Below are 16,420 nucleotides of genomic sequence, written 5' to 3'. Positions count from 1 at the left end.
TTTGAACTTTGAAGATCGTAGTTAGGATAAGGATTTGTTCGATGTTGTAAAGTGTGAGAATGCCTTTTCCTTTAGATGTGCGTCTTGCCCTAGTTTGAACCTTTGAATTACTCCACGCTTTTGAATTTTGAAGTTCTCCACGTCTTTCACCTTTTGCAATTCACGCCTTTAACCTTTTCGAGGTTTACTACACCTTTAACCTTTGGAGGTTCTCCACACCTTTAACCTCTAGGGGTTCTCCACGCCTTTAACCTTTGAATTATTTATCTTATGTAATTCTCCACACCTTCACCTCTTTTTTTTTGGAATTCTCCACACATTTCAAGATTCTCCACGCTTTATGGGTTTGATACCCCATGCCCCAATGTCTAGTGGAAAAAGATGCCTATGATCTCCAAGCTATGAAGGGAGTGCTCTAAGAAATAACCTTGTCATATGCTCTGACGTTTAGATTGAAGGGTATGCCCTTGATCTCCAGGATATGGAGGGCTATCCATAGTGTTCTATCCTTTTGAATTTGAATTCTTCCCATGTTTGACATGCCTCTGATTGTTATTTCTTCGAGATGTGCCCCAAGTCGATTGAACTTTTAGGATGAATGCCCCTAGTCAATAGGATGTTTGATTGCATGCCCCTGTGATCCTTGAAATTTTACCCCTGTTTAGGAGAACCCCCTAGATGTGGTTCCCTTATTCCAGAGTCTTTATCAGAGATGATCGCCTTTGATTAACCAGTTTTTTTGAGATTTCCTTGAATGCTAAGTGTATACTCGTGGATGGCGATGTACCTTTTGAGAAGTAACTCCAATGCGATGCATGTGCAAGTTTCGAAATTGAAGTCCGTTATGAATTGGGACTAGATGATTAGAAATGAATGCTTGAAGAAGCGTAGTGGTTAGGAACAGTTTTAACAAACCTAGGAGTCGGTATAACAAAATCCTGCTCTAATATGCTCTCGTAGTTAACCTTGCCTCAATTAGGACTTTTGAATGTTGTAACTTGGCCTGGTTCATGTTTTAAGAAATAATGGATATGAGGCTCAAAGTTTTATTTATCCCACCCCTTTCTCCTTGATGTTCTCCAAATCCTAAAAATTCGCCTAATCAAATGGATGTGCTTTGTTTGCAAGAGAATCAGTTTTGATTTCGATGTTGAGCAGAAGCCTTAGTAGAGATCCAAGCATTGATGAAAAATTTTGTAGAGATCCAAGCATTGATGTGAAGCTTTGATGATTTTGTAGTCACAAGATTATCCTTGGTATTTAGCTTTTGTTTTTATCCCTTATTTTTGCATGAACCAACTCCTTTGAGTTTGGTCCATCGGGATGCCCTAATTTTTGCCTAAGTCATTTTGTTTTCTTTCATGGAATTTCCATTTTGACTTAGCGAGCGTTTTTCTCCTTTTTTTTTACTCTTTTTGGTCCTTGGATTTTGAACATTGTGACTGCCATGTTGATTTTGATTTGCAAGCTTTGCCTTTGATACTTCCTCGATCTTGAATGATATAATGAGGAAGAAGATTGTTGTGAATGTTATCTCCATTACTTCCTCATTCTTGGATGAATGCGAGGAAGAAGATGTACTTGAACCTTTGCTTTGCTTGATCCTTATGCTTGAACCTTGCTCGAATCCTTGCTTGGATTGACTGATTCTCTTGACAACCAAAATACACCATTGAATTAATTGAAGTCTACCCTGCCCCTGGTTAAAATCAAGGTTTATTTGAAAAGTAGAAACAAACTCCAACTCCTGGCTCGAGGGGGTAACGAGGGATTAACATCCTTATATCTCCACTGTTTGGGAATTGAAGCAATGCCTGTACATCGTCGGTTCGGTCTTACCTCGAAAGCATATGTTTAGCTGGACTTAGTTATTTGTATTTGTTACTCTCCCTTAAGTTTGTTAATAATCCTAAATTTGAATTTGAAAATAGCACAGAAGTGTGCGAATGGAAAGTCATAGTAGTGAGCGAATGAATTGATTTCAAAACCTGCATGGTCATCCCATTAGAATTGCTAATCCGAAGGTACAACTTTTATCTTGAGTAACACTTAGCAATCGTAGGGGTCGAAATTCTGACATGATAAGCACCTATTGATCCTAGGGACAATCTCCTTTATAGATCCATTGACCTTGTTTTACTCCTTAGTTCATGGACTTGTAGAAGTAAGGGTAACCTCGAATTTTCCTTGGGCACGTCAAACCTGTCGGGAATAAATTGTTAGCGGTGGGTTTTCGTCGTATCGGAACTTCATGAGTTTCCTTTGACTGAACCTCTTTTGATTTTTCTAAGGATAGTGTCACACCATTCGCAATCTTCGGAGCTCAGAGATTGGTAAATAAAACCTATGACCCTTTTTCCCCTTGGTGTGGGGTTAACACACGTCGCCTTCTCTCCATCGTAGTTATGCATCTTTGTTTCGGATTTTGCCCCTGTTGGACTAATCCTTGCACCCAGGTTACCGTAGAGCGTCCTTGAAAGTTTGATATGTTCTAAGATGAACCCCTTTATGACTAGATACATCTTGAGTGCGTCTATGAGGGAACTCTTTGTTGAACTAATCCTTGCTCGATGACAACCTTTATTGTATTTACAAACCCGTTACGGAAAGGCATAGACATGCGGCTGGCATGATGAAGGGCAACCCTTTTTTTCTTCTTGTGAGACCAAGTTCGTTCTCGATAATTTATCCTCCTTTCTCCATAGTCTACGATCCTTTTGATTTTCTTCGGGAATTTCGGGAAACCGGCTAGCACGATAAGTATGGATGCGGGCGAAGATGCAAATGTAAATGTATGAATGCATGAAAATGCAAATGCATGCGTATGCGAGAGACTCCTTTTTTTTATAACTCCGTGTATGCAATGCAGACGTGTGACGTATAATCCTAGGGATAGCCTTAGAGGCGACTTTATACCCTCGTGAAATCCTTGCAAGATAGATGTTATGACACGCCAATGGAAATCCCTTAAATTAGGGAGTACGCAGAAGGTAGCAGCTGGTGACCGTTCATGACAGTCACCAAATCTCATGGCCATCGAGAGGCCAATCAACGTGTACCAATAAAGTTGTCCCTCGTGGGAATGTTCTCACAACCTATCTAAGGACGATATCGACGAAGTGAAATCCCTACAGGCTAGGGATGAAAGATGTATAGATGGAAATCCAAACCCTACAAGTTAGAGGGTGCGCGGGAACAAGCATGGAGTGACCGTTCAGGACAGTCACTAGATCTCATAGCCATCGAGAGGCCAGTCAAATGCATGCTAATGAAGTTGTCCTTCGGGGAAGGACGCGTCATTGTGAAAACACATGGATGTAAAAGAAAATCCCTATAGGCTAGGGAGTACGTAGGAGTAAGCACTGGGTGACCGTTCAAGATAGTCACCGAATCGCATGGCCATCGAGAGGCCAATTGACGTATGCTAACAAAGATGTCCTTCGTATGAAGGATGCGTTTTTTAGAAATATAATCCCTATAGGCTAGGGAATGCGTAGATGTAGGCACGAGGTGACCGTTCAAGACAGTCACTAGATCGCATGGCCATCGAGAGGCCAATTGACGTGCGTAAATGGAGGTGTCCTTCGTGGGAAGGACGTTGTCTTAGAAATGGAGTCCCTGCGGGCCAGGGAACGCGTAGGAATACCTGCAAAAATTAAACGCAAGACATTTGTAACATCCCGATTTTTATTAATATTTTATTAATTATATTAGTAATTATATTATTTGGTGTTTTTAATGATTAATTGCTTATTTATTCATTTATGATGTTTATTGAAATTTTCGCATTTTGAGACGATTTAATCGGTATTAGTTCAGGATAGCGGATCGATATTTAATCAAAAAATTTAATGTTTCTATTATTAGAAACATTAATGAGTTAATATTTAGCGTTTTGGGAATTTTCCGAGTAATTAAAATTAGACCGGAAATATGAGACATTGAGTTATTGGAGGATTTTATTAGTATTTATTTTACTATACTATTTTATATTATTTGGTGTGTTAATTATTTATTTAATTATTTGATGTGTTAATTATTTATTTAATTATTTGGTGATATAATAATTAAATTAATTAATTGACTATGTGTATATTTGTATTGGTTTAATTTATTTGAACTAAATAGAGATATTATAACACTATGTCTTATTGGGCCTAATAATTAAATTAAGGGTATTATTCTTAAGCCCAAATAATATAATATGATAGTAAGAAGTGAAGGGAGTTAGGGTGACATATCATTTTCTTTGGGTCATTTACTGATAGAAGAAAAGTGGAGAAAGAAAAGAGGAAGAAAAATAGAAAAGGGGAAGAACAAGGGAGAAGCTAGGGTTTCCAGAAAAATTGAAGAGGTAAGGGGGAGAATCCCTAATCATTGTGGGCTAGTATAATGGGGTAATGGGTAGGTTAACATAATTATATTTGTCCATAGTTGAATCCTATAAAATATGTGTTTTGATTTCTATTTCCTATATTGAAAACTATTGAGAAATTGGAAATTGAAAACCAAAGTTTAATGCCGGAATGATATATTCTGTATTCATATAAGTATGAAAATGAAACTGGAAGGGAAACATTAGTTGATTACTATAGCTTATATTTCTATAGTGTAGTGTGTTTTTCATGGAGATTGAATTAAGTACCTTCCTTTTTCTCTATACCCTGTTTTCGGTTTTGACTAAAATAGATATATAAGGATGTGGCCCAAGTGGAGACGTGAACACCACCACTTTCTACTTACTGAATTACGCCTCTGTTACTATTCATTGGCTGAGAGAAATTGTGAATTTAACATCATGTTAGTGATAGCATGCTATATTGTTAGTTTTGTTCAAATAAAAATTAAATACTACTATCACATTTCATGAATAGAAATATATGATATATATATATCTATATATATATATTAGAATAATTAGTAAATAGGAGTGTTTAATGAAATTAAATTATATTGGAAACAGTAATATGCTAGAATGGAAATAAAACAGTCCCGTTTGATCGAAATAGTCGAATTAAGCGGTATAATTACTTATCCGGAATTTGATGAAAATTTACGTGGTAGTTAAGTTTAATTAATAGATTAACGTGGTGGTCTTATTTTGTTGAAATTGTGATTTTTACGAATCGACCGAAATTGTGTTTTATTTAAATATTCTTTATAAATAAATTATAACAATTTAATAGAATTGTCAATAGAGTTGTTAGAGTTGTCAATAGAGTTGTTAGAGTTGTCAATAGAATTGTTAGAGTTGAAAATAAGTTGTCAGAGTTGTTTTGAGTTATTAAGAGTCATACTTTTAATTGTTTTGTGTAATTTTGACATGTTTAGAGTTGTCAGTGTATGATGTCAGTGTTGCCTTTTTGTTGAAACTTTAACAATTCATATCTTTTGAACTGTAACTCCGTCTGAGTCTCCGTTCGAAGCGTTAGAAAGCTAGCGCGATATTCTTTTCAATAAAAATGGTCATGAGCAATAGAATGCTAGAAATTGGAAATGGAGTAGAAATAGAAGTGAATTAAATTAATATAGTATGATTATTAATTGGTTGATTAAATTAATAGTTGAATTAATTTCAATGTGTTTAATTGATTGGAATATAATTTGGAATTAGATCAACTATTCGGTTTGTTGGTAAATTACGATATTTTGAGAATTTATCTGTAATTGGGTTTTTGGCTCGAATATTTATGTTGAGAATAATATATTGTCATGCCAGTGATGTTATTTTGATAATGTGTATATTCATATATATATGTGATAAATGTGAATTGACATGAGATAGTATGGATACTAGTGTTAATTGGATTTTATGAATCGTAATTGATTAATTGGCCTTTTATATGTGAATGATATGTATGTGTTGAGAATGTTGTGTACAATATTGTGGATAATTCATAGAGTGAATTATTGTGATATGCTAAATATTAAGATGGTAGAGATGATCTTAATTGCATATGTTTGATTAACATTGTACATACATTCATATCATGGTGTGCCTTGAAACAAAGGTGGTTTGCTTTGAAACAAAAGCGAGGCTTCGATTCTAGAGTGAATCGGAAGCGGTAAACTATATGTTTACATTTTGGTGGGCTTTGGTCTTGTCCGGATCGGAAGCGTGGCTTGGATTCTAGATATTGAATCGGAAAGCGGTGAAACGTTGGGTTCACATTGTGGTACCACATGCATAGCGTCACATATCTTGCATTGAGTCACATTAGAATTATGCGATAATTGATTATGTGAAGTTGATGTAGTTGTGATGTGTGTATGAGCTTGATAATTGAAATGAGTGATGTTTGAATGCATATTTGGTTAAATGTGTGAATATGTGATCATTATGGTTGTGTGCGTAATTGAGAATATAATATTGGAATTGAAATATTATACTCTTTATACTTGTTGTATACTTGATAACATGTGAAATATCGATCGATTATTATCATCTACATGGTTATACATAGTGTGATTAATTACTTGAAATGTTGATTTAACCATTGTATCTTATTATACTTTCTTCATAATGATTCGTATTCTCACCCTTCTGTTTTAATGTTGCCCTCGTTTGGCGACATGCAGGTTCTGGAGTTAGTAGTTCGCGTGTGATCTTAGTCGGAGTTTCTTCTGAGTTTTTGGAGATTAGGTAGTAAGTCGATGCTCTGGTCATGTAACACTGGGTAGACTAGTTATTTGAACTCATGTTTCTATTCGGTTATGTATTACGCTTGATTTGAGAACCTGTTATGTTATTACTTGTTGTTTGATAGGCTCTTAAGCCAAATATTCCGAATTATGTTTTAATTTATGTTGATATGATTATTGAGACTTGATCATGGTATGGGACATGGATCATTTTATGAAACACATGAGTATTGGTAGTTTTCGCTGTGAATGCATATTCTAGATAAAGTATGATTAATTGAGAAGTGTTATTTGAAATGACCAGGTGTATCATATATTGTAAGTAAATGCTGTCGGTTTTAAAAGGCTTCTAGTTTTGAAAAGTCGATGTGACGCCCTTTTGAATTATATGCATGCTTATTCTCTGATTATATGCTTATTTATTTTGGGGTATAAAAGGGGTGTTACATTAGTGGTATCAGAGCATGGTCGACCAGTTGGTCAAGGTTATTAATGTCTTTTATCCTGTTGTATTCGATTCGTGTATCTAACACGATCGATACTGTTTTGTCTGGTTATTTGGTTATTTAGGACGATGGCTGCGGGAAGGAATATTGACATTAATGATGAGGCAATGATGAGGTGGACTGGTGCGATTGGACAAGCGCCGCAAGATAATGTCGGTTATGGAGGAAAGGATGAGTTCTGTGCTTTTTGAGACTTTCAAAGGTGCAAACCGCCGATCTTTGAAGGAGGGTATGGACCGGACAAAGCGCACGCATGGATGAGAGAAATTGAGAAGATCTTTCAAGTCGTGAGTTATACTGATGTACAGAAGGTACAGTTTGGTACTCACATGGTGACAAAAGAAGCTGACATTTGGTGGAGTAATACTGGAAGGAGATTTGAAATAGAAGGTATTGAAGTTACTTGGACTCTTTTCCGTGATGCATTTTTGGGAAACTATTTTCCAGAAGATGTGCGTGGAAAGAAAGAAGTGAGGTTTCTACAGTTGAAACGAGGAGGAGAACAGTTCCGTGAGAAATCGTATGATGACATGAGGGAACAATCTGGTCTTGGCAAGAAGCCAAGTGGGGGAGGAGCTTCTACTCCGATTAAGTGCTACAGGTGTGGCGAGACGGGTCATAAAACTGTTGATTGTGGAGTTGGTTCGAGTAGGATTTGCTACAGTTGTGGTGAGCAAGGACACAATTGCGCCATATGCGATAAGCCAAAGAAGGAGCAAGCGAAAGGAAAAGTGTCTGCGTTGTCTGGTGCTGAGACTAATACTAAGGATAAGATAATCTGAGGTACGTGCCTTAATATTGATAATTGTGCAACGCATTATTTTATTCTTTGGATTGTGCTATAAGATTAAATCTTGTTTTATCTGTTATGCATAGAAGTATAGTTATTGATACAACTGTTGTGGCTTTGTTTCTACTTCTTCTGCGTGTTTGAATTATCCGTTGAACATCTTCAGTAGAGACTTTGAGAATTGATTTAGTTTGTTTTCTATTGGACTAAGTTGATGAGGATTTTGGGTGTGAACTTTTTGGGGTCGAACTAAGTAATGGAAACTGTAAGAGAGATTGTGGATCTCGGTGTTGTAAGTGATTCTGAGTGCGAGTTCCGAAGGAACACTATTATAGTTTAGTAACGGTGGTTTATGTTTCATTATGATTGTCGACTGTCTATTGACAAATTGAGGACTTGATCACCCTTAATCTATTGTTGATAGGAGACGATATCGTATTGAACGAGATGGACTTGTCTTACTAACTTGGTAGCGTGTAAAGCGACTAAGGAGGAGTTGGAGAGTAGATTTGAGGAATTGTTTGAGAAGAGGTTCATTGCCTGAGTGTTTAGTCGTAGAGTTACGTCTGTTTATCGAGTAAGAAGAAAGAAGGTTCTATGAGGTAATGTTTCTTGAAGATATTTGATTCTAAGAGCGACGATGATCATGTGGAACATTTAAGGATTATGTTATCGGTGATGAAAGAGAAGGAGGTCATGTAAAGCTTTCTGAATATGAGTTTTGGTTGGAATAAGTGAATTTTCTTGGATATGGGATTTCGAGTTGAGGTGTGTTGATGCAGATGTCGATAAGTGGTAGTTTACGCTTCAAGGTAACTTAAAGTACATAAGAGGAATTATTCAATGTATGTATTGGAGTTGTTTGCCATTGTGTTTGTTTTGGGAATGTAAGAGGCATTGTTTGTTTGGGTCAAGGTTTGATGTGTTGAGTGATCACAAGAGTTGAATATGAGGTAAACAAGACGAGCAGAGTTTTGAAGGATTTTAATCTTTGGCTTGAATTACCATCCTGGAAAAAGTGAAGGTTGTGGCCGATGCATTGAGTAGGAAATAATTTTATAAGTTATGTTGAGGATTCAAGAATTAGAAATCGTTGGAACGATTTAGAGGGTTGAGTTTGGTTGTGAAGCGACGTCTTCGTGTGTTAAGTTTGTATGTTGAAGCCTACTTGGAATATTTTGACAAGATTTAAAAAGGTTAGAAATTGGATTTTTCAATTGGTGGACAAGATGATATTGATTAATCAAGGAAAAAAAATTAGTAACTTTTGGATTGTCGAGAATGGTGTCATGAGATGTTGTGATCGAGTTTGTATCCCTGATGGTTAGAATTCGGACAAAGAGAATTTTGGGTGAGGAACATCGTAATAATTTGAGTATTAATCATGGTGTTAATGATGTATCGAGATTTGAGGAAAATGTTTAGTGGTAAAGTATGAAGAGGGATATGGCGAAATTGTGTATTTAAGTTGGACTTGTCAGAAACTGTTTAGTTGGTGCAACAGTTATCCTATTCGAGTGGAAGTGAGATAGTATCTCTATGGATTTTGTTTCGGGTTGCTGAGAACATCGAGTAATTGTGAAGTGATTTGGGTCATTGTGGAAAGGTTGACGAGATGCACTTATTTTATTCCAGTGAGGATGGGTTATCAGATGGAGAGACTTGCTAAGTTTGAAATCGAGAGAACGACGTGTTTGCATGGTATTTCATTCGAGTATTGGAGTGGCATCCTTGAAAGCTTGTATGGTTGAAGAGGTGGAACATTTTGTATTGGTATGAATCGGGAGAGAGTAAGTGTGGGTGTCGAAATGGTTGTGTCGATTGAATTTTCGAGGACGAAAATATTCTAAGTGGGGGAGAGTTGTAACATCCCGATTTTTATTAATATTTTATTAATTATATTAGTAATTATATTATTTGGTGTTTTTAATGATTAATTGCTTATTTATTCATTTATGATGTTTATTGAAATTTTCGCATTTTGAGACGATTTAATCGGTATTAGTTCAGGATAGCGGATCGATATTTAATCAAAAAATTTAATGTTTCTATTATTAGAAACATTAATGAGTTAATATTTAGCGTTTTGGGAATTTTCCGAGTAATTAAAATTAGACCGGAAATATGAGACATTGAGTTATTGGAGGATTTTATTAGTATTTATTTTACTATACTATTTTATATTATTTGGTGTGTTAATTATTTATTTAATTATTTGATGTGTTAATTATTTATTTAATTATTTGGTGATATAATAATTAAATTAATTAATTGACTATGTGTATATTTGTATTGGTTTAATTTATTTGAACTAAATAGAGATATTATAACACTATGTCTTATTGGGCCTAATAATTAAATTAAGGGTATTATTCTTAAGCCCAAATAATATAATATGATAGTAAGAAGTGAAGGGAGTTAGGGTGACATATCATTTTCTTTGGGTCATTTACTGATAGAAGAAAAGTGGAGAAAGAAAAGAGGAAGAAAAATAGAAAAGGGGAAGAACAAGGGAGAAGCTAGGGTTTCCAGAAAAATTGAAGAGGTAAGGGGGAGAATCCCTAATCATTGTGGGCTAGTATAATGGGGTAATGGGTAGGTTAACATAATTATATTTGTCCATAGTTGAATCCTATAAAATATGTGTTTTGATTTCTATTTCCTATATTGAAAACTATTGAGAAATTGGAAATTGAAAACCAAAGTTTAATGCCGGAATGATATATTCTGTATTCATATAAGTATGAAAATGAAACTGGAAGGGAAACATTAGTTGATTACTATAGCTTATATTTCTATAGTGTAGTGTGTTTTTCATGGAGATTGAATTAAGTACCTTCCTTTTTCTCTATACCCTGTTTTCGGTTTTGACTAAAATAGATATATAAGGATGTGGCCCAAGTGGAGACGTGAACACCACCACTTTCTACTTACTGAATTACGCCTCTGTTACTATTCATTGGCTGAGAGAAATTGTGAATTTAACATCATGTTAGTGATAGCATGCTATATTGTTAGTTTTGTTCAAATAAAAATTAAATACTACTATCACATTTCATGAATAGAAATATATGATATATATATATATCTATATATATATATTAGAATAATTAGTAAATAGGAGTGTTTAATGAAATTAAATTATATTGGAAACAGTAATATGCTAGAATGGAAATAAAACAGTCCCGTTTGATCGAAATAGTCGAATTAAGCGGTATAATTACTTATCCGGAATTTGATGAAAATTTACGTGGTAGTTAAGTTTAATTAATAGATTAACGTGGTGGTCTTATTTTGTTGAAATTGTGATTTTTACGAATCGACCGAAATTGTGTTTTATTTAAATATTCTTTATAAATAAATTATAACAATTTAATAGAATTGTCAATAGAGTTGTTAGAGTTGTCAATAGAGTTGTTAGAGTTGTCAATAGAATTGTTAGAGTTGAAAATAAGTTGTCAGAGTTGTTTTGAGTTATTAAGAGTCATACTTTTAATTGTTTTGTGTAATTTTGACATGTTTAGAGTTGTCAGTGTATGATGTCAGTGTTGCCTTTTTGTTGAAACTTTAACAATTCATATCTTTTGAACTGTAACTCCGTCTGAGTCTCCGTTCGAAGCGTTAGAAAGCTAGCGCGATATTCTTTTCAATAAAAATGGTCATGAGCAATAGAATGCTAGAAATTGGAAATGGAGTAGAAATAGAAGTGAATTAAATTAATATAGTATGATTATTAATTGGTTGATTAAATTAATAGTTGAATTAATTTCAATGTGTTTAATTGATTGGAATATAATTTGGAATTAGATCAACTATTCGGTTTGTTGGTAAATTACGACATTTTGAGAATTTATCTGTAATTGGGTTTTTGGCTCGAATATTTATGTTGAGAATAATATATTGTCATGCCAGTGATGTTATTTTGATAATGTGTATATTCATATATATATGTGATAAATATGAATTGACATGAGATAGTATGGATACTAGTGTTAATTGGATTTTATGAATCGTAATTGATTAATTGGCCTTTTATATGTGAATGATATGTATGTGTTGAGAATGTTGTGTACAATATTGTGGATAATTCATAGAGTGAATTATTGTGATATGCTAAATATTAAGATGGTAGAGATGATCTTAATTGCATATGTTTGATTAACATTGTACATACATTCATATCATGGTGTGCCTTGAAACAAAGGTGGTTTGCTTTGAAACAAAAGCGAGGCTTCGATTCTAGAGTGAATCGGAAGCGGTAAACTATATGTTTACATTTTGGTGGGCTTTGGTCTTGTCCGGATCGGAAGCGTGGCTTGGATTCTAGATATTGAATCGGAAAGCGGTGAAACGTTGGGTTCACATTGTGGTACCACATGCATAGCGTCACATATCTTGCATTGAGTCACATTAGAATTATGCGATAATTGATTATGTGAAGTTGATGTAGTTGTGATGTGTGTATGAGCTTGATAATTGAAATGAGTGATGTTTGAATGCATATTTGGTTAAATGTGTGAATATGTGATCATTATGGTTGTGTGCGTAATTGAGAATATAATATTGGAATTGAAATATTATACTCTTTATACTTGTTGTATACTTGATAACATGTGAAATATCGATCGATTATTATCATCTACATGGTTATACATAGTGTGATTAATTACTTGAAATGTTGATTTAACCATTGTATCTTATTATACTTTCTTCATAATGATTCGTATTCTCACCCTTCTGTTTTAATGTTGCCCTCGTTTGGCGACATGCAGGTTCTGGAGTTAGTAGTTCGCGTGTGATCTTAGTCGGAGTTTCTTCTGAGTTTTTGGAGATTAGGTAGTAAGTCGATGCTCTGGTCATGTAACACTGGGTAGACTAGTTATTTGAACTCATGTTTCTATTCGGTTATGTATTACGCTTGATTTGAGAACCTGTTATGTTATTACTTGTTGTTTGATAGGCTCTTAAGCCAAATATTCCGAATTATGTTTTAATTTATGTTGATATGATTATTGAGACTTGATCATGGTATGGGACATGGATCATTTTATGAAACACATGAGTATTGGTAGTTTTCGCTGTGAATGCATATTCTAGATAAAGTATGATTAATTGAGAAGTGTTATTTGAAATGACCAGGTGTATCATATATTGTAAGTAAATGCTGTCGGTTTTAAAAGGCTTCTAGTTTTGAAAAGTCGATGTGACGCCCTTTTGAATTATATGCATGCTTATTCTCTGATTATATGCTTATTTATTTTGGGGTATAAAAGGGGTGTTACAACATTCGCAGTATATAAATTGCAAACACATAATACGCACATAAGCCCTAGGTTCATAGGTTCGACGTAATGGCTTAGGGTGCCTACCCTTCCCATTGGTATGTTCTAGAAGGTCTCATGGGGTCGTTCGTAGCCGCCGAGACTTTTTGTCTCTTTGGATTTTAGAACAACTCATTTTATCCATGAGGTTCGAGTTTTAGGGGTAGGTTCCCAGAGAGATCAGCCAAATACCAAGTCCAGCCCTCAACAAGGTCAAGCCTCGTATCAGACCTTTCCGGATATCCAACCCACTCTGAGTGGAATTATAATAAGACTCGTAGGCGATGTAATTCCCCTCTGGTCTTAAATATAATTCCCACGCTTAGGTTTAACACAATTTATATAACCCGAAATGCAAATAAACAGCAATTATTCACATAATCCAACATTAATTTAAATTGCTATAAATAAATTAAATTGCAAATAAATAAATAAAATTAAAATTTAGATATTTATATAAAAACCATAAACCCTGGAAATTGCAAATAAATATATAATGAAGATTTAAATATTTAAATATGAAAAAAAACCTGAATCCAAGAGATTGTAAATAAATATATAAATAAAAATCTAAATATTTAAATATAATAAAGAAAAGAAAAAAAACCTAAATCCTACTCCAAAACCCTAATTTTGGCAAGTTAGCCAAACCCTAAAAAAGTTCGCCAAAAACCTAAAAAAGTTTGCCAAAAACCTAAACTCTGCCAAAACCTAGGAGCATAATAATTTACAGTTTTGTTATCACTAATCCCCAGCAGAGTCGCCAGCTGTAGCAACCTGCCCTAAAATTAAAGACTTTTAGAGTCACCACCTATTCTGAAGGGCGAATAGGAAACCCTACGCAGATATGAGATTCAGGGTAAGTTATTATAATCAGGTTGAGGGAAGGTGTTAGGCACCCTCAACTCTTTCCTATGGCTTTGAATCTAAGGTAACAGTTTATGGCTAAAATATTAGGATTTAATAGCTAAAGAAATGAAAAGGGTAAATGGCAAGATTTGAACCTGATTAGAATTTTGAGGAAGGGGAGATTTTAGGGAGGGGGACTCGCCTTGGTTATCCAAGTGCCTACGTATCACCTTAGGGAGAATCAGAGTCAACGTAGTTCGGGCACAGGGTTGTACGCCTTTGAATTAGATTTGAATGGTTTGAAGGCTTTTTGAATGGCCTATCGTAGTTTTGAGTTGTAATTTGAAAGGCATTTTGAATTGCCAAATTGGAAAGGATGAAAATCCGTAGTTTGTGGTTTGATGTGTTTTAAGTGTTTTTTAGATTTGGGCGTACAACCCTGATTTAATATGTCACCGTTAGATGTGATGATCAATAGATTTGATCAGTATAGCTAACGGATTAATGGGGCATTGCTGGTTACTCAGATCGATAGATTCAATCATCGCGGGCAGCAAATTCAATGTATTTTAAATTATATATTTTTATCTCTCGTCTAATGCGACTAATAGCTTTAGTCGGGTCGAGGAGAGAATTATTCAAGAATTACTTAAATTAATATTTTTACCCAAATGGTAATGGGATTGGACAAACCCTAATGCCTGGATCGACTAGGGTTTATTTATAATTTTAATTATTAAAATAATTAAATCAATTAAGTCGAGTAATCGACATAATCGAATAATCGGGACGAATTATAGTATTCCTAACTCTAATCCTAGTTCTATTATTCAAAACCTAATTATATTCCTAATCCTAATTAAATTACCTAAATATAAACATAATTAATTAAACCTAAGAAATTATATACATAATATAAAAACAATTAAATAAAACCTGGAAAAAGATCCTGTGTAGCTGGCTAGGAAGTGCATGGTATACCCCCTCAGTCTGGATGCGTTAGATTTGGATCATAGAAGATCCAGGGGTGAGGAACCGAGGGTGCATGGTGAGCCTCCCCCTTGCGCACACGCTGGAACATGGAAGAATTAATAGCCAAAATTAATATCAGACCCAGGGTTCGAACCCAGGTCTTTGTGATATCATTCCCTGCGCTCTCACCAACCAGGCTATGCTTGTTAGTCATCATAATACTGCATCAAAAAATATATAAAAGAATATAGAGGGATTAATGGGTTAGTCAACCAAAACTTTCACGTGGGGCCCCAGCATCTTCACGTAAGCCAATAGCGAGGAGAGAGAGAGACGCTGTCTTTTGACTTTCCAATGGGTGGGTGGCACGCGTGATGGCAGTGGAGAGAGAGAGAGAGAAGAAAATTTTGACCGGCCAATGAGGTTGTTGCTGAGAAGCCACGCGTGTCGTCTGCTGGGAACCAAACGTTCAGCGCCGCCGGAACAGTAAAACAGCCATCTTCTCCGGCAGCTCCAAACGTCCAAAACCTGCGAAAAACGATGCAACAGAAAAAAAACCGCCCAGATTCGCTAAAGGCCATGCTGCGAATCCAATGGTGGTGGTTTCAAGACCTGAAACGGCCTGTAACATGGGAACCGAACCACCACGAGCATGGTGCCCTAGCAATGGCATCTCCTATTCTACACGTTACAAACCTCATGCGACGACCCAAATCTATTCTATGGAGTCTCAGAAACGCCTTAGTAATGTTAGTTTCGTTTAAAACGTAATAATATTAGAGATATGAACAAGTTATAGGATTATAATTTAGTATGATTTGAGAGATGGTGTACCAACATTATCCACGTATGAAGCGTTTCAGAAGCCTTTGGCCGTTGCTTGGGGCCTGGGGTTACTCCTTGAGACCTCTGGGTCACGATGAAATCCTGGAAAGCTCTTGAAAAGGGCACCAAATATCAACTCGAAAATCAAGTTTGTATGTGAACTTTTGGAATGCAAACCCTAGTCCTCTATGTCCAATTTTCGTCCCCCCTTCTCTACTGAATTGTTTTAGAATATATATGCCTCCTATTAAGTCAACCATGGGCTTGGACTTTGAGTTTTGATCTCTTAGAAAATTTTTGAACAAAATCATGAGATTTTCCTTCTAATTTTGTCTCAAACTCCCCCTCACCTATGGACGAATTTTGGACCTCTTCATGGTATTGTTTGGGCCCTCATGTGATTAAAAGAAGATCCATATAATTTTAATCCATTTATTTTTCTATTTTTCTTGATTTATTTAGTATTTAAATGAACAAAATTCAAATAAATAGTAAATAAAATCATAAAAGGATGA

General features: G+C 35.2%; 1 long non-coding RNA gene across 1 annotated transcript; it reads left to right on the top strand.

Annotated features, from left to right (window-relative positions):
• Positions 1-3,739: 3,739 nt before the first annotated feature.
• LOC131640657 (uncharacterized) lies at positions 3,740-13,014 on the top strand. The gene is made up of 3 exons (XR_009295305.1): positions 3,740-4,354; positions 6,580-10,483; positions 12,711-13,014. It is a non-coding gene; the product is annotated as an uncharacterized LOC131640657 (long non-coding RNA).
• The last annotated feature ends 3,406 nt before the right edge of the window (positions 13,015-16,420 follow it).

The sequence above is a fragment of the Vicia villosa genome, unplaced genomic scaffold (genome assembly GCF_029867415.1).
Source record: "Vicia villosa cultivar HV-30 ecotype Madison, WI unplaced genomic scaffold, Vvil1.0 ctg.003257F_1_1, whole genome shotgun sequence".
NCBI classification, from domain to species: Eukaryota; Viridiplantae; Streptophyta; class Magnoliopsida; order Fabales; family Fabaceae; genus Vicia; species Vicia villosa.
The sequence above is the reverse complement of the archived record's forward strand: the minus strand, read 5'-3'. Positions and strand labels throughout refer to the sequence as shown.